Source organism: Hibiscus syriacus, unplaced genomic scaffold (genome assembly GCF_006381635.1).
Source record: "Hibiscus syriacus cultivar Baekdansim isolate YM2019G1 unplaced genomic scaffold, ASM638163v2 tig00003398_pilon, whole genome shotgun sequence".
Taxonomy (NCBI): Eukaryota; Viridiplantae; Streptophyta; class Magnoliopsida; order Malvales; family Malvaceae; genus Hibiscus; species Hibiscus syriacus.
Window position 1 is genome coordinate 2,422,222 of NW_024061969.1, and position 19,526 is coordinate 2,441,747.

General features: G+C 33.7%; 1 long non-coding RNA gene across 1 annotated transcript; it reads right to left on the reverse strand.

Annotated features, from left to right (window-relative positions):
* Positions 1 to 776: 776 nt before the first annotated feature.
* LOC120176649 lies at positions 777 to 18,909 on the reverse strand. The gene is made up of 3 exons (XR_005521341.1): positions 18,650 to 18,909; positions 11,554 to 11,564; positions 777 to 786 (listed from the first exon to the last, which is right to left on the reverse strand). It is a non-coding gene; the product is annotated as an uncharacterized LOC120176649 (long non-coding RNA).
* Positions 18,910 to 19,526: the final 617 nt, after the last annotated feature.

Here is a 19,526-nt window from a genome sequence, read left to right on the forward strand (position 1 = left end):
AGCAGATAAGAGTTGATTTGCTAGGCATAAATTTCACAAATGCACTAAAAAACAGAAACCTAAACAAACTGGTCATCATCTTCAACATATATAGAATCACATAAAATATAAAAAAATACACATAAAAGAATATAAAATATAGAAGAATTTGAAAATTTCAGGGCGATGACTGCCCCCACCCGCCCCCCTCGTTCTATCCCAAGCTATTGCATGCTTTCATATACATTTACATAAAACTGTTAAATTTATAAAGATTTTGTTTAAAACAATATACGAAGTAATAAGCAAACTGAAAGGAAATATACGGTCACCTGGATCTGTTATACCCTGCCTAACTCCTAATGTAGTTTTCGACCACATTATTATAATCAATATTCGACGATATTTATAACTTTTTCTTTTGTAAATTCAATTACTTTTTATAACTCTTATAAATGTTGCATGCAAGTACCATGCTCTATATACTTATATACATATATATATATATATATATATCTAATCAACATGATTTTTGTTATTTGCTTATGGGTATTGAAATTCAAATTTTTTTATATTAGTAATTCATTTTATTGAGGGTGTTCATCCTGAAATTTTATTTGTGTATACCCATACGAAAAATTTATATTATTAATATATATGTGTCCATCCTAAAAAGTATTTCTAGATTCGTCACTGGTTGTAACATATTTTTTGTCCTTATAATTTGCTTATTGTTCTAGCTAACTTTTTTTTGTCATTATGTAAATTTATTATATGTATACAATTAGTTTTCTTAACGTGACTGTACTTCATAATAATTTGAAGACTATTATTTGATCATAATTTATAGCAAAATAGTAAGAGAAAATTTTATCAATATTGGAATCTAAAATATGTCTCTTTGTTTTTATTTTTTTAATTATTATAAATCGAGTTGACTTGCGTTTTAGCCGGGTATTTGATAACCTTATAAAAATGTCATATTTTATGATCTTTTACTTAGGTTATTGGTTTTTTAAAAGGCTCGTTTAACTACATATAGTTGCATTTAAGTCTATGAAGTTGCATAGTTTTAATATTTATTGCAACATTTTATTGTTGAAATTGGTGTTGCATAAGGGGAAAGGTCGTGTTTTGTTGATGATGTACAGGTAACTGATGCTAAAGGACCGAAGGAGAATTTTAGAAATGTTACATCATTTTAGACGGCATTTATGACCACAGAAAAAGACAAAAATGACAAAGATATCTTTAATAGCTGCCAACTCTCCACATGTGAAACCTCCTCTGAAAGCTGCCCAACCCAATAATATGAAGAGAATATTTCCTTAGGTTACAAAAGGAATTAAAATCCCATATTAAAGGGGGGAATTTAAGAGTCACTTGGGAGTTAGAGTGTTTTATTGTGAAATTAAGATTCTCTTGGGAGTTAGAGTGTTTTATTGTGAATTTAAGAGTTCTTGGAAGATGGAGAGTTTTTTTTGTAGTATAAATAAGATAAGAGAGGAAGAGAAAAGGGTGTGGCAAACAAGGTGAAAAACAAAGAGATCCATTATTTTCTTCCTCCTTTCATGGTGTTTTCTATAACCAAGCTCCAAGGGGATAGCATGCTAGGCCTTTGAGAGAATCTAGCTTGCTAAGGTGGTTCACGAAAGCTCGCAACAACACTTGGGAGTTCTCTATCTCCTTCGTTGTTTTTCAGTTATATTTATTTGTGGGTTTTGGAAAAAATGATTATTCTTGTGGATGATTTGTACCCTACCATGAACTAACCTTATTTGGTGTGGGTTTGCTTTGAATATTTATATTTTCTTTTTGATGAATGATTTATGCTTCCATGCTTCAATGTTGTTTTATTCATTGTTTGAATGTGACTAGCTTAGATTTGTAAGATCTTTTTAGAGTTAGTCATTTTCTAAGTTTTAATGCCTAATATTGAGAGAGTTAGGTTAGATCGACGTGAACAATGGAGCTAAGATGGGATGGCAAGGCTTTAACTTATAGGATTATGTTGCAGTTTACACTGAAGGGTATTGCCATAGCATTTTCTCTATCATGTTCCGTACTAGAGATAACCTAGGAACACTTTAGTAAATCCTGTCGAGCAAAAAACTCATGGGAAAGGTGAACCATTTTAGAGACAAGGTATAGGATTCCTTAGTAACCCAATCATTTATACCTATTGTAGCTTGTTTGTGAGAGATTGTCAAGTAACTTTATTTTGTCATAACAATTTTTTGACTTTATTTTACTGTTTGCCATAACATTTCACAATCCACACTTCAATACTTTGCCACAATATTCTTACTCGTTTGTTTATACCACTGTATAGACTACATTTAATTCATATATTTTTGGTGCATTAGCTTAGCCTGGAAATCCCTCCAATTCTTGTGGAGATGATACTCACTCGCTACTGTATTCTTTGTTCGATTGTGCATACTTGCACAAATTTACGTTTAATTTATAGCACTCACATACGCAACAATATTGTAGGCATAAACTTTTTTTCCCCAAATGAAGGAGTTAGAAATTTATTTTGAGATCTAGGTCATTTGTTATAGTAATTATGGAATTCGCTATGTCCACAAGACAATTCTTCGAAATATATTAATTTAATGGAACTCGTTGTTTCAACAGGACAAGTTCTACGAGATTTTTTTTAAATTCAATTTAATAGAACTTCTGGACTTATCATATCACTAGGACGAGTTCAAAAAAATTATCGTTGGTATTCTTTTCAATTTTTCAATATTTTTAAATTTAAAGAGAAAACAACATTCCAGTAGGACGAGTTCCCATACATAGCCATAGCGATGACCATTTGAAATTTTTTTAAAAAAATTAATGAAGGGGAACCCATCATTCCAACAGGACAAATTAAATATTTAAAAGAAAAATTATAATAGTAGTTGCTTCGATGGTCAATGTGACACGCTAAGTCCATAAAGATTTTAGGATGTTATATTAATTCAATCATCACATTAAACATATTTGTATTGGTAATAAATTTAAAAAAAATTACATTTGTGTCAAACCAAATAGACATAAATATTAGATATGAATATTTTCAGGGAAATAAAGATCAACTTAGATGCTAAACCATTTTTATTTTTTTATTTTTTTGCAGTCATGCGATGAATGTAACACCTTCAGAACCCGATCCGAGGTGCCACATTAGGGCCACCAGAGCGACCCACACTGAAAATCCAAAGAAAATTAAAATTTTCGTTAAACCATTTAAAAACCATTAAACAATTTATAAATAAAAAAATAAGTTCAAAAAGTATTTTATAATCAAAACAGAATTCAACAATGTACTGTATAAAAACAAATTTCATACTTTAATATAAAAGCATTATATGACATACATGCCCCCTAAATATATGCACCGTACTCCACAAACAATATAGTGGAACTCCATTACTGATGTCGATAAATGCACAAGATCAAATCCTTAAACCTGAAATAGTAAGTAACAGAGTGAACTTTGTGAAGCTCAATAATACAAAATTATCAAATAAATGCAATAGGCCATCAGGTAAGGTAAAGCATAAATTTTCTTAGCGATATAGGTATCATTAGGTTCTAATGGCGAGTTCAGATTCATTCATTAGTTTTTCAAGTAATAGTCGAAAGGCTTACAATCTGAAGGAAACATTAAGAGATACAGATTCAAGAAATTGAGTTGAGGAGTTTAGTACATTCCAAAAAAACCATAGAAAAGTGTATAAATATTTTAAAAATAGTAATAGTTTAAAAACATATTTTAAAACAATAGCAATACACTCCAACAGAACACCGATATGCAATTCTCCGGAATTGCATCCATAAGGACTTATACAGGTTCATTGGGAATAGGAACCAACCTAAGGGAGCACATTGGGTCTAGACAAATTTCCCTATGCACAAGGCAAAGGAGCATACAGTAAAGTTTTCCCCTATGCATGATGCAAAATGGGCATGCAGTAAGGTTTTCCCCTATGCACGAAGCAAATGAGCTTACGGTAAGAACGCACACTGTGCACAAAGCAAATGAGTCTACTGTAAGAACTTTCCCTACGCACAAAGAAAATGAGTCTGCGGTAAGGACCTACCCTAGCCATAGCATAGGAGCTAACCCAAGGGTCACTTTAGGTCCATAAAGAATTATCAACTTGATCGGAGTTGCACCTCAGAGACTCCATGTCGAAATCCCAGATAAACCCCAATAAAAAGGAACTTTCAAACAATAAACAGTAATATCAGAAATCAGGAATCGAGAATCAGATATACTGTATCAGATACAAAAATAAAAAATCATACTTCATTTCATCAATTAGACTTACAAGGGTATTTTAGTCGTTTGATTCTTGAGAAATTTTGGTAATTTAGTTTAATAAGGGTAAGCAGCGATTTACAATATTTCAGATTTCAAGCATTTAACAGGCTTCTAAGTCCAATCGAATTGTACAAATCCCATCAAAGGCGATACTTACCAAGTATGCATGTAGAAAAACTTCACGAATATTCATTTCTTAATACTTATTGCACTATAGAGTCGACTGATCACCTTCAGAACTATCATTGGATGAATCTTGAGGAGACGAACATGTACTTAGGTAGTATTTATTTTTTATTCTCATATCAAACAGTAGCAAGCATAACCTATATGCTTGGGTCATGCTTCAACCTTTAGGGGCGATACAACCTTTAATTTTATTAGTACTTTTAGGATTTATCTAAGACATTCACTTATTCCAAGTCGTAATAGTGTTTAAGTTATTTGGAACCTCGAGGGCCCCTCAGTCATTTAGAAGCACAAAGACATTTTTATCATTTTAGAGCTTAGAGTATTTTGGTCATTTTAGAATTTAAGGGTATTTCAGTCATTTTAGAGTTCAAGGGTATTTCGATCCTTTCATTCAATCCATGCTTTCCATTTAATTCATTTTTTTATTTTTTGGAATCATTTCGAACAACTCGAACATAAAGAGTACTTCCGGTAAATTAGTCTTTAGATATTTGCTCAGAAATAAAAAATTCTAGGTTTAGTGTCTTTTCAGAGATAGCAATTGATTATTAAAGTTTTCCAAACATAACAAGAATTTAACAAGTGAAACAATAAATTTATGGGGTAGATTATGAATGCTCAAGTTGTAACACCCCAATCTTTTGTTAATTATAACATTCATGTGGTTTGTTCAAAATTAGGTAGAATGTGGACAAATTGTTGGGTGAGAAGGGAATAAAATAAGGATTATTCATCCACTTGCATTGAACATTTTCCTCAAGTGTTTGCCCCAATACTCCATCCTTATCCATATCTCTCTGTCACCGCCTTTGATCTCACCAGATGTATTCTACTGAAAAGAGGCAGTCTTCATTTTTCTTCTTTTAATGAATCCCATCAAGTATGAGAGCAGGAAATATGGACAGAGAGAGCTTCAAAGAGAAGGTCACTGTGTTGTCGTATTTGAAAAGGCAGACAAAGTTGGTGGTACGTGGCTCTATAATACACAGGTGGAGACCGACCTGTTGGGCATTTACCTGAATCGAAATTTTTTTCACAGAAGCCTTTACAGATCTCTTAGAGTCAACCTTCCTAGGCAGGTCATGGGATTCTTGGACTATCCATTTACGAAGAAAGAAGGTGATGATCCGAGATATTTTTCGGGTCACGAGGAGGTGCTCAGGTTTCTCGAGGATTTTGTATGGGACTTCGGGTTGATGGAGCTTATTCGATTTGAACATGAAGTGGTTTTGAATGAAGAATAATTTCATTGGGAAATATCTTGAAGTTTTCACTCTTGCAGTCGATAAGGTGAGAAACCAATTTGTATTAACTTGTTGTTGTGTTTCTCTTTAGGTTTCTCGTCACGTTTTGCATTTATATATGCTCGCCATTAGCTCATGCTTGAGGAAGAAAGAACATTCCTATAGATATAGCAAGGAGTCAGTACACTAGGCCACCAAACTATATGTTGTTGATGTTTGTAAAGACATTGTTAATAAAACGGGGCGATAATTCTATCTAAAAAATAAGATAGTGGTGCTCATCGGAAACGGACCAAGTGCCACCGACATTCTAAGAGAGATCGCCCCACTTGCAAAACAAGTTCACCAGGCTGTTAGAGGACCTAATTTTCGGTTGATAAAGTTGGAAAAACATGATGACGCTTGGCAACATTCAATGATTGAATGCGCACATGAATATGGTAAAGTTGTATTCCAAGATGGATCAATTGTTGATGTAGATGTAATTATTAATTGCCCTGGGTACAAATACTATTTCCCATTCCTTAAGTCATATGGGATAGTTGCTGTAAACGATGATCATGTTGGACCATTGTATAAACATGTATTTCCACCCAGCTTAGCCCGTGGCTTTCTTTTGTAGGATTAAATTACAAGATTGTATGTGTTCGTTAGAAAAAGATTGGAAGCTAGTAATCAAATCGGCGAGCTGGAATTCAAGAGTAATATTTTGGGTTTTGTTGACGTCCTGAGTCCGATTCCGAAATCCGTTTCTTCAAATTCGAATCCAGTAAGTTGTTTTCACTGATTTATCACCAGATTCGATCCGTTTTTTGAAATTAAGCTCCATTTTTAATGAAATTTATGTTAATATGTATTTAAGGAATTATTTGAAGATGAATTAAAGATCGAGGGCATTCGAATGGAATTTATATGGTTGTTTAGTATGGCACGAAAATCGAGGTAATACTTTACTACCTCTTTATGCTTTATGGAACATGTTAATATTGGTAAATGCATGAATAAGATAATGTTGGTCACTTTTGTGGAGTTTAATAATTTATACACTCGATATGAATGTGGTAGAAATTCTGTAATTGAATACAGATCGAATGACTAAATAAGAGATTGAGGAATTGTTAGAATTAAATTACAAGTTTGAGATTAGTGATAAAGAAATCAGTCATGTATTTGTAACTTATTTTTTATATCATCAAAGGTTAAATGTTAAAGGTACTTGGATGGGAAATTATGAGAATACTCTGGTAGGGTAAAATTATGAAAATACCCTTATATTGTAGTATAACATGAATTGTCCCTGGAAATTGGTTAATAACTCTGAAAAGACATATTGATCTGATATAATTGCAGATGTATAGAAGAAATAATAGTTTTATTTAGAAAATTTGGATAATTGGTTTTTAACGCCAAAAAGGGTTTGCGCAAGATGCTAAAAGTTTGTTAAGGAATAATTTCAAGACTAGAGAATGTTCGGGAAAACAATTGATCATAGGATCTTTAAATTATAATTATTTTCATTAAGAGCTAATATCAAAATTATCTGGTTAAGAAATTACGAAAATTCTCTTGAGAGGTAAAATAGTTCGAGTTAACCCCGAAAATATACGAGTTGTGAGTAAATACATGAAGAATAATTTATCGGGGTGTTCTTTTATCAGAATTGTTTGAAGGGACTGAAATAGATGATAAATTGGTATTAAATAATAAGACAGGATTGAAGGAAATGATTGAAATACATCGGATCTGTAGAATGACCATAATACCATATAATGGAAATGACCCAAGAAAATCACCAAGCTCAGGAATGAGTGGATATCCTCGAGCTCTGTAATGATTGGAATGAAACTGAATACCAAAATGACCAAAATACCCTTATGGCCTATACTAAGTAAATGTCTTGGATTAATTAAGGAATCCAAATAAGCATAGGTTTTGAACTACCTTTAAAAGTTATGGAACACAACTTAAGTGAGTCGATCAACCTTAACGATAAGTCAGTACCAGAACGACATAGATATTACTTGAATGTGTGTTCGTCTTCTCAAGTTTGGCTCGATGATAATTTGGAAAGTATACAGCTAAACTCTAGATCGCATTCAGTAATAAGAATTGGATATTTGTTCGATAAATCAACCACGAAGACCGAATTGAACGAAGGTACAATATGTATCTGAAATTCAGGAACGTCTGAATTACTTTGGAAAATCCGAAGTAACTGTAATGGACTTGACTGCTAAATGAATTTAGTAACCTCAAGGACTAAGGATTAAGTAAGTGATTTGGATGAGTCTGTAAGCGTTAATGAACATACATGATGTAATGTTCTTATGGATCATGAACTTCAAATCAAGCACGTCAACATTTTATGATATAGTGGAAGCGTGAACATGAAATAAAGACATTAGAAGATTTATTCAGTGATGATTCCGAAGATTATATATGGACTAGAATTTTTGGTATTAAAGTGTAAATACCCTGTAAGGACAATGAATTGACCAGTCGATAAACATTATTTCTGGGAGATATTCATTTCTTCCTTACCAGCTCAAGTGATATTCTGCATAACTGATGATTCCGTCAGTTATTGAACTCTTCCAATAGTGATTCTGAATTCTATCGGTATACTGAAGATTCGTGTTCCTCTACCTGATAAGATAATCCAATATCTTTGAATAATATCTGTAAATTCTGGTGTGTTCCCTACTCACATGAATATTTTATCTGATTTTCGATTTGAATTATGATTTGATACTTGACATGGATTCTGATATGATACTTTACCTGGATTTTGATATGATACTTGACATGAATTATATTTTGATTTTTGATATATCCGTTTACGGATGGAACATGTTTTATTTGGGGTATTGTTGGAGGAAGAATACCTGGAGGCTCCTCGACTTTGTGCTCAGGGCCTTACACTACGTGATGAGGTTGTATGGTTCTAGGGAACCTATACATTTTGTACGTGACGGGTGAGGGTATATATATATAAATAAGTTTTAAAAGATATGTATTTTTTTACTGGTTTTACGGGAACACACTAGATAACCTATTCTGATCTCCTGAACCTAGACATCCGAAATATTTATCTAAACTGAAAACTCATTTTTCGCTATCACCTGAAATATCAGTAGGACCTTCGCTCAGCATAAAAATCTATAGATGTCAGAACCAATAAGGAAAGATATGTTTATCTGTATCTGCACATTCTTCAGCATCATCAGGTAGTTTTGTATTACTGAGCTTTCCGAAGTTCACTCTATTACTCAACATTGCAGGTTAAAAGAATTGTACCAGTGAAACTATCGTCATCAGTAAGGGAGTTCTCCCGGCGTTGTTTGCAGAGTATAATACATATAATTAGGGGGCATGTAATTGTATTTTTTTTATATACGAGTCTAAAAATCTGTTTTATTTTTAAATAGTAACAAATGATTTTATAAGTTTACATGTTCTGATAAAAAGTTTTAAATTTTCTGATATTTTTTATAGTGGGTCGCTCCGGTGGCCCTAATGTGACAACCCAGATCGGATCGGGTTACCCGCATCGGTCTGAGGGGATTACATTTAGTTGTATCAGAGCTTTGGTTTGAGTCAAAATTTTCATTATAGACCAGTCGATCGAATGTCAAAAGATGTCTTATTAGTACATGCCGCTAGACTACAATTGTACCTCTCTAAGCCGGAACTCCAAGGTCGAGTCCCTCTCTACAATGAGCTAATATAAGTTTTCTAACCATTAGTGCTCTACCGTTGCAAAAAGGAATACCAGTAACGTCTGTTTGAATTCTGGAATATACCTCACAAGTAATGTGAGAGTTATTTATCCGAGAAATTTTGACCCGACTCTAGAAATGAAATTGAGATATGTTACTGCTCTATGAATCTATTATTGTAACCAAGTTTGAATTGATTCCACAGGGATATTTTCATTCTGGTTCTTTTATTGGAATGAGGGAGAGTTCTGATAAGAATGTATACTAAACTGGTTAAAGATTAGTAGAGGACAGATACTTCTGTAAAAGCTACTTGAAGATATGAAAAAACTTATGGAAGTTTCATTTATGCAATTATGTGACATTAATGAATTTCGTGGACGAAATTCTTTTAAGTAGGGGAGAATTGTACCACCCCAATCTTTAGTTAATTATAACATTCATGTGGTTTTTCAGAATTAGGTAGAATGTGGACAGATTGTTGGGTGAGATGGGAATAAAATAAGGATTATTCATCCACTTGCATTGAACATTTTCCTCAAGTGTTTGCCCCAACACTCCATCCTTATCCATATCTCTCTGTCACCACCTTTGATCCCACCGGATGTATTCTACTAAAGAGAGACAGTCTTCATTTTTCTTCTTTTAATGAATCCCATCAAGTCTGAGAGCAGGAAATATGGACAGAGGGAGCTTCAAAGAGAAGGTCACTATGTTGTCGTATTTGAAAAGGCCGACAAAGTTGGTGGTATACACAGGTGGAGATCGACTTGTTTGCCATTTACCTCAATCGGAAAATTCTTCACAGAAGCCTTTACAGATCTCTTAGAGTCAACCTTCCTAGGCAGGTCATGGGATTCTTAGACTATCCATTTACGAAGAAAGAAGGTGGTGATCCGAGACATTTTTCGGTTCACGAGGAGGTGCTCAGGTTTCTCGAGGATTTTGCCTGGGACTTTTGGTTGATGGAGCTGATTCGATTTGAACATGAAGTGGTTTTGAATGAAGCAAAATTTCATTGGGAAATATCTTGAAGTTTTCACTCTTGCAGTCGATAAGGTGAGAAACCAATTTGTATTAACTTGTTGTTGTGTTTCTCTTTAGTTTTCTCATTGCGTTTTGCATTTACATATGCTCGCCATTAGCTCATGCTTGAGGAAGAAAGAAAATTCCCATAGATATAGCAAGGAGTCAGTACACTAGGCCACCAAACTTTATGTTGTTGATGTTTGTAAAGACATTGTTAATGAAACGGGGCGATAATTCTATCTAAAAAAATAAGATAGTGGTGCTCATCGGAAATGGACCAAGTGCCACCGACATTCTAAGAGAGATCGCCCCACTTGCAAAACAAGTTCACCAGGCTATTAGAGGACCTAATTTCCGATTGATAAAGTTGGAAAAACATGATGACGCTTGGCAACATTCAATGATTGAATGCGCACATGAATATGATAAAGTTGTATTCCAAGATGGATCAATTGTTGATGTAGATGTAATTATTAAATGCCATGGGTACAAATACTATTTCCCATTCCTTAAGTCAAATGGGATAGTTGCCGTAAACGATGATCATGTTGGACCATTGTATAAACATGTATTTTCACCCAGCTTAGCCCTTGGCTTTCTTTTGTAGGATTAAATTACAAGATTGTCTGTGTTAGTTAGAAAATATTGGAAGCTAGAAATCAAATTGGCGAGCTGGAATTCAAGAGTAATATTTTGGGTTTAGTTGACAGGTCCTGAGTCCGATTCCGAAGTCGTTTCTTCAAATTCGAACCCAGTAAGCTGTTTTCACTGATTTATCACCAGATTCGATCCGTTTTTCAAAATTAAGCTCCATTTTTAATGAAATTTATGTTGATATGTATTTGAGGAATTATTTGAAGATGAATTAAAGATCGAAGGCATTCGAATGGAATTTATATGGTCGATCAGTATGACACAAAAATCGAGGTTATACTTTACTACCTCTTTATGCTTTATGGAACATGTTGATATTGGTAAATGCATAAATAAGATAATGTTGGTCATTTTTTTGGAGTTGAATAATTTATACACTCTATATGAATGTGGTAGAAATTTTGTAACTGAATACGGATCGAATGACTAAATAAGAGATTGAGGAATTGTTAAAATTAAATTACAAGTTTGTGATTAGTGATAAAGAAATCAACACTGTATTTGTAACTTATATTTTATATCATCAAAGGTTAAATGTTAAAGGTACTTGGATAGGAAATTATGAGAATACTCTGGTAGGGTAAAATTACGAAAATACCCTTATATTGTAGTATAACTTGAATTGTCCCTGGAAATTGGTTAATAATTCTGAAAATACATATTGATCTGATATAATTACAGATGTGCATAAGAAATAATAGTTTTATTTAGAAATTTTGGATAATTGGTGTTTAACGCCAAAAAGGGTTTGCGCAAGATGCTAAAAGTTTGTTAAGGAATAATTTCAAGACTAGATAATGTTCGGGAAAACAATTGACCATAGGATCTTTAAATTATAATTATTTTCATTAAGAGCTAATATCAAAATTATCTGGTTAAGAAATTACGAAAATCCTCTTGAGAGGTAAAATAATTCGAGTTAACCCTGAATGAGAAAGTACTTTGAGGATTTGTACTTAACTCGATTAAGTACGAATTTGATTGTTAAGATCCTGACTTAGTGCAAAAAAATTCTTGATATTCCGTTGGTAAATATCTGAGAAGGCACTTGACCCGAAAATATCCGAGTTGCGAGTAAATACCTGAAGAACAATTTATTGGGGTGCTCTTTTAACAGAATTGTTCGAAGGGACTGAAATAGATGATAAATTGGTATTAAATAATAAGACAGGATGGAAGGAAATGATTGAAATACATCGGATCTGTAGAATGACCATAATACCCTATAATGGAAATGACCCAAGAAAATCACCAAGCTCAGGAATGAGTGGATATCCTCGAGCTCTGTAATGATTGGAATGAAACTGAACACCAAAATGACAAAAATACCCTTATGGCCTATACTAAGTAAATGTCTTGGATTAATTAAGGAATCCAAATAAGCATAGGTTTTGAACTACCTTTAAAAGTTATGGAACACAACTTAAGTGAGTCGATCAACCTTAATGATAAGTCAGTACCTGAACGACATAGATATTACTTGAATGTGTGTTCGTCTTCTCAAATTTGGCTCGATGATAATTTGGAAAGTATACAGCTAAACTCTAGATTGCATTCAGTAATAAGAATTGGATATTTGTTCGATAAATCAACCACGAAGACCGAATTGAACGAAGGTACAATATGTATCTGAAATTCAGGAACGTCTGAATTACTCTGGAAAATTCGAAGTAACTGTAATAGACTTGACTGCTAAATGAATTTAGTAACCTCAAGGACTAAGGATTAAGTAAGTGATTTGGATGAGTCTGGAATCGTTAATGAACATACATGATGTAATGTTCTTATGGATCATTAACTACAAATCAAGCACGTCAGCATTTCATGAAATAGTGGAAGCGTGAACATGAAAAAAAGACATTGGAAGATTTATTCAGCGATGATTCCGAAGATTATATATGGACTAGAATTTGTGGTATTAAAGTGTAAATACCCTGTAAGGACAATGAATTGACCAGTCGATAAACATTATTTCTAGGAGATATTCATTTGAAATTGTTTGATAATGAAATCAATCGACATAGACTGTAAATGTCCTAAACCTTCATTTCTTCCTTACCAGCTCAAGTGATATTCTGCATAACTGATGATTCCGTCAGTTATTGAACTCTTCCAATAGTGATTCTTAATTCTATCGGTATACTGAAGATTCGTGTTCCTCTACCTGATAAGATTATCCAAAATCTTTGAATAATATCTGTAAATTATGGTGTGTTCCCTACTCACATTAATATTTTATCTGATTTTCGATTTGAATTCTAATATGATACTTGACATGGATTCTGATATGATATCTGACATGGATTCTGATCTGATACTTGACTTGGATTCTGATCTGATACTTGACTTGGATTTTGATATGATACTTGACATGAATTATATTTTGATTTTTGATATATCCGTTTACGGACGGAACATGTTTTATTTGGGGGTATTGTTGGAGGAAGAATACATGGAGGCTTATCGGCTTTGTGCTCAGGGCCTTACTGTACGTGATGGGGTTGTATGGTTCTGGGGAACCTGTACATTTTGTACGTGACGGATGGGGGTATATATATATAAATATATTTTAAAAGATCTGTATCTTTTTACTGGTTTTACGGGAACACAGTAGATAACCTATTCTGATCTCCTGAACCTAGACATCCGAAATATTTATCTAAACTGAAAACTCATTTTTCGTTACTACCTGAAATATCAGTAGGACCTTCGCTCAGCATAAAAATCTATAGATGTCGGAACCGATAAGGAAAGATATGTTTATCTGTATCTATACGTTCTTCAGCATCATCTGGTAGTTTTGTATTACGGAGCTTTCCGAAGCTCACTCTATTACTCAACATTACTGTTAAAAGAATTGTATCAGTGCAACTATCGTCATAAGTATGGGAGTTCTTCCGGCGTTGTTTGCAGAGTATGGTACATATAATTAGGGGGCATGTAATTGTGTTTTGTTTTATATACGAGTCTGAAAATCTGTTTTATTTTTAAATAGTGACAAATTATTTTATAAGTTTACATGTTCTGATAAAAAGTTTTAAAATTTTCACTATTTTACACCGGGTCGCTCCAGTGGCCCTCATGTGACAACCCAGATCGGATCGGGTTACTCGCATCGGTCTGAGGGGATTACACAAGTCAAATCCACTGTCAGGGTGAATCCATGTCATTTTACATCTCAAGAGTAATTTTTTAATTTCTTATCCAAGTAATTTATGGCGTTAAAATTCTTTTCACAAGAATAATCAAAGTGAAGATTTCAAGGTTAACCAATTTATTTGTTGATCACCGAACTTAGAATTTCTTATCAGCCATTAAATTCAGTTATACAAGTCCTCCGAGTCTTAATCAGTTGTTTATCACTTTACCGAAATCATATTAGGTTTAAAACAATCAAACGAAACTTATATCCAAATCATATTTGATCATGCATTGACCAATTACTGACATGTATCGTAAAGCATGCATAGAGTAGTAAAGTACTACCTCAATTTTTGGCCTACATTGATCGACCATTTGCTCCATTCGATTGCTCCCGAATTTGAATTCGATGTCCCGTGATATCTCATATACATAACAAAAGAAATTACATCAAAAACAAAACTTAATCATGAAAATCAAATCGAATAGGAAGGTAAATCAGTGAAAATAGCTTATCGGGTTTGAATTTGGCAAAACTGACTTTATATTTAGACTCATGACATCGAAAAAAATAATATATTACTTTTTGAAAAATTTAACTTTTTGGTCAAAGTCAACGGTCAAACTTGATCAAAGTCCAAGTCAAAGTTAACGGATCAGTTCAAAGGATTAGACTGATTTGGGTTGACTCAGAATAGTTCGGGTTGAATCGATTCGATCCGAGTAGACTCAATCCAGTTCAAGTTGACTCATACCGATTCTAGAAGGTTTGAAAATTGGTGACCATCTTTACGTGCGCAGACGGTACGTGACGATACGTGAGGTAACGGTAATGGTGTTCGGGGCGGTCCGGTCACTCCATGGGCATCCATTCAACAAAAATATTCGTTGTTGCTTGGGTCAGGGAAAAGCAAAAAATCGTTGGGTTTTCTCGGATGGATCTTCGATCGGTCCTCAAAGACTAACGCGATGATTCGACAATGATGGTTGGTAGGGGTTCGCTCGCGGCGGCCTGGTACTCCTAATGGTGATGGCCATGAAAACCACCGGCGAACGGTAGTCGAGATAAATGGTGTGTAAACTGAAAAAGCCCCTCTCTTCTTTGAGACGAACGGCGAGTTGCTAGAGGTAGTTGACGGTTAGTGTTTGGTCTAGGAACGATGGTAGTGTTGAAGATGATAATGGTGCAAACCACGACGGCTGAAGCAGGATGAACGCCAATAAAACATCTTGGAGGAGATGGAGATTTCTGGGAGCTTGAGTTTTTTCACGAGTAAGTTGGAACTGATTTGAAATCTTATTTGGTATTTGGGTTAACTTATTTTATTTGGTTTAAGATATATTTCTCAAATGTTATCTCAACTACTGTAGCATAGCCAAAATGGCTAAGGCTTAGGTTTTGTTCTGGGTTATTTCATGTTCAAGTCTCCTCGCAAGCAAAATTTTATTGCCTTCACCCACAATATCTCATTTCAGCAAAACCATCAAACAAATGTAAGAATGAGCACTAATCTGTCCAGACTACTCATATATGTATGTATCTCATGTTCGTTCATTTTAGGATATACATACAAGCATAAGATCATCTAAGGACCCTCCGATTACATTAAGAAACTATCAGAATACCCATATTCAATATGTTTGATACTTGTATACGAGCACGAACAACGTAAAACATGACCTCTGCAAGAATGTAATCCATTTACCTCTAAAACAAATAACTGAGGTCCAGAATAAAAATCATTTCACACAAAAAGGTCTCGAATTCTAACTCTTAAACGAAAAAGTAAACATGCAAAACCATGTAAATTCTCTATAGGCACACACAGAATCTCATGTGAATTATTATATATATGCAGAAAAAAGAGAACAAATTCCAGAAATATTCCACAAAGGAAACAAAACCAAACCTTTGATGTTGTTTCATTGGATCTAAAGTACAGACAATAACACATCATAATAATACCAACAATAATAGTTCTTATTTTCAACTTCAAATGACATTTATCTATTGGGGACATTGACTTCTATGAAGCAAAGTCAAGTAGGAAAAGTACTCCGAGTCTAGAATATATATGCACCTGCAAATAAGCAAATCTGTAGGGAGTAATTTTGTTCATCCACTGAAACAACAAAAAGAAAACAGAAACTTAAACTAGTCACCATTATTTGAGAACATCACAAGACAATATAGTTGAGCTAAGTGCATATCAAGAGACCAAATCCCATTAGATCTTTCCTTTTTTCTTTATAGATCCTTAGCTATCAAACAACACTAGTTCATGATCAGAGCTCTCAAAAAATAATTTGCCATTTTTCCAAAACCTCAAAGGCCTCTCAACTATAAGAACAGATTCAACACTGAAATGTTTAGTCCATGACCCTTTCATAACCCATAAATCAAAAGACTTGTTAGTTCCTTCCCTTGGGTAAAAAAATAACACCAAGAAATCCATTGAAGTCCAAAAGCTGCAAATAGTATTGTGCTAAAGTCCCACCATATCCAGGCAATGGTAAAGTTGTAAACTTTTCATTAACCATATCTAATGAAAGAATAAGGTCATCACTCATCAGAATCCCCAACTGCCTCCCTATAACTCAATTTGAATCACTTTTAAGGGAATATAACTCGACTTGGTTGTTCCAATCTGCCATCAACCCTTCAACTAGTGAAAGAATAAGGTCATCACTCATCATAATCCCCAACTGCCTCCCTATAACTCAATTTGAATCACTTTTAAGGGAATATAACTCGACTTGGTTGTTCCAATCTGCCATCAACCCTTCAACTAGATTATCTTCAAAGTAATTAGTAACAAACCTTACAACTTTGAAGCAATCAGTTTAAGAATCATACCCAAAAACAAGGAAGACATATCTAGTGGAATATACTACAGAAGGTTCTACAAGTGCTATTTCAATCCATATATTTTTGTTCGAGACAATAGTTTTCAACTTTGTTTTGTTTTCCCATTAAATATTCATCAAGAAGTATAAATTAACGCTTCTGGAATGAGATTCTAAGTAACATAAATATATGATATGAATATTTTTAGAGAAATACAGATCTAAGTAACATGAAAACCTTCTTTTATTCTGCATTCATGTGTTGTATGATACAAAGTGTATCTCGTTTCAGCAAAACTATCAAACAAATGACCACTAATCTGTCCAAAATCTCAACATGTATCCTGTAAAGGCTATTCGATTGTGCATGTATCCCGTATTCTGTGTTTGTACATTTCAGGATGTATGAGAATATGATCCTCTAAGGACCCTCCAACGACATAAAAAAACTATCAAAATACTCATATTTGAGACTCACATCCAAGCACGAACAACCTAAAACAAGACCACTGCAAGACTGCAATCCATTTACCTCTAAAACAAATAACTGAGGTCAGGAATGAAAATCATCACACACAAAAAGGTTTAGATTTCCAATTCTTAAATTGGAAAAACAAATATGCAAAACCAACCTAACTCTTTATAAGAACAAACAGAAGCTCATGTGAATTATCATATATATGCAGAAAAAAGACAACAATTTCCAGAAAACAAGATATCCTTAACATTGGCTTCACACAAAACAAGACCAAACCATTGACACTGTTTAAGTTTATGTTTGCTTTTGGTTGTTTTAGTGGATCCATGAAATTACGTCCCACATATTTTCTTAGTTGTTAACTCTGATATGTAGTTCTATTGACCAATATATCATGATTGTAGGTGCATATATATGCCACACATGGAGTGGTTTTCATACTTGAATTTGCTTTTGAGAGCTCAACGTCCCCAATAGTTGAATTGTTTAGTCCATGACCAATTCATAACCCATAAATCAAAAGACATGTCAGATCCTTCAATTGGGTAAAAAATAGCACCAAGCAATCCATTGAAGTCCAAAAGTTCCAAATAATATTGTTAAACTCCCACCAAATTTAGGCAGTAGTGAAGTTGAAAACTTTTCATTAACCATATCAAACGAAAGAATAAGGAGATCAATTGCAACTGCCTGACAATAAATAAACAAAGTAGAAGAAAAACCATCAACCAATGAAATTTTCTTCCATGAATTGTTTTTAAGAGAATATAACTCAACTTGGCTGTTCCAATCTACCATCAACCCTTCATCTTGATTCTCTTCAAAGTAATTAGTAACAAATCTTACAAGTTTGAAGTCATCAGTTTGAGAATCATACTCAAAACCAAGGGAATTAAAACTAGATAAATCCAATAGTCCAGGAGGGTGTTGGATTGTGGATTTGGAAGGATTTTATACTCTCTGGTAGATGGGTTCCAAAGGGAACATTATGTCCAATACCACCTAGATCTGCTAAACATAAAATTCCATTAAAAGGTCCATGCACAAAATTCTCAAAAAAAGGTAAGTGAATATTGTGTTTTACTATAAAGTTTTGGTCTTTCTCGGTCGAAAGTTGAGAGAAATAATGGATGTCATCATGGATGCCACCATGACAAAGTTTGAGGAGGAGATTAAGGTTATTGTTTTTTAGGTTGTTCTGATGATGTTTGGTAATGAAATGAGGGGTTTCAAAAGATGAAGACAGGAGCTTACAAACGCACCTGAAACGGGTCAAGGATTTAACATGAAGCTTTGAGAGAATCTCCAACATGAAGATCTCTAGCAATTAGGTTCTAGTTTTGATCAACCCTTGCATCTTCCCTCTTTATCTTCTCTATTTCCTTTGGGGTTTCAATAGATGATTTTGTTTGGGGAAATACAATGAGAACTAATATGAAAGAAAATGAAGACAGACAAAACTTATAATAGGTAACATCAAACATTTTTCTATAACAAGAAAACTACAATGGAAACTGATCATTGGTTACACTACTTTGATGGGCCGGGTTGAGCCCTTTTAAAACTCATTAGCTTATCATAGACAGGATTTGCACAATATTGACTATATACAATAAGATATTACTTTTATTAGTATGAATAAGGACGGGCATGGGTTAAATGGGTTGGTTTTTTTGACAGTTTCGATATTGATTTGAAAAAAATATTATTTATATATGATCTTATCTCGCTTGTATGATTTTTAATTTTTTTTCTTGCCACAAATCTGTCATAGTTTTTAGATTAAAATACTATCCTTGACTTGATCCAATCTAAAATAGTAATATAACTCTTAAACTCTATATAAAATATGAATTGACCCCTAAATTCAATAAAAGTGAATGTCTCTACTCCCCACTCATCGTCGTCGTCGCCCACTGTCA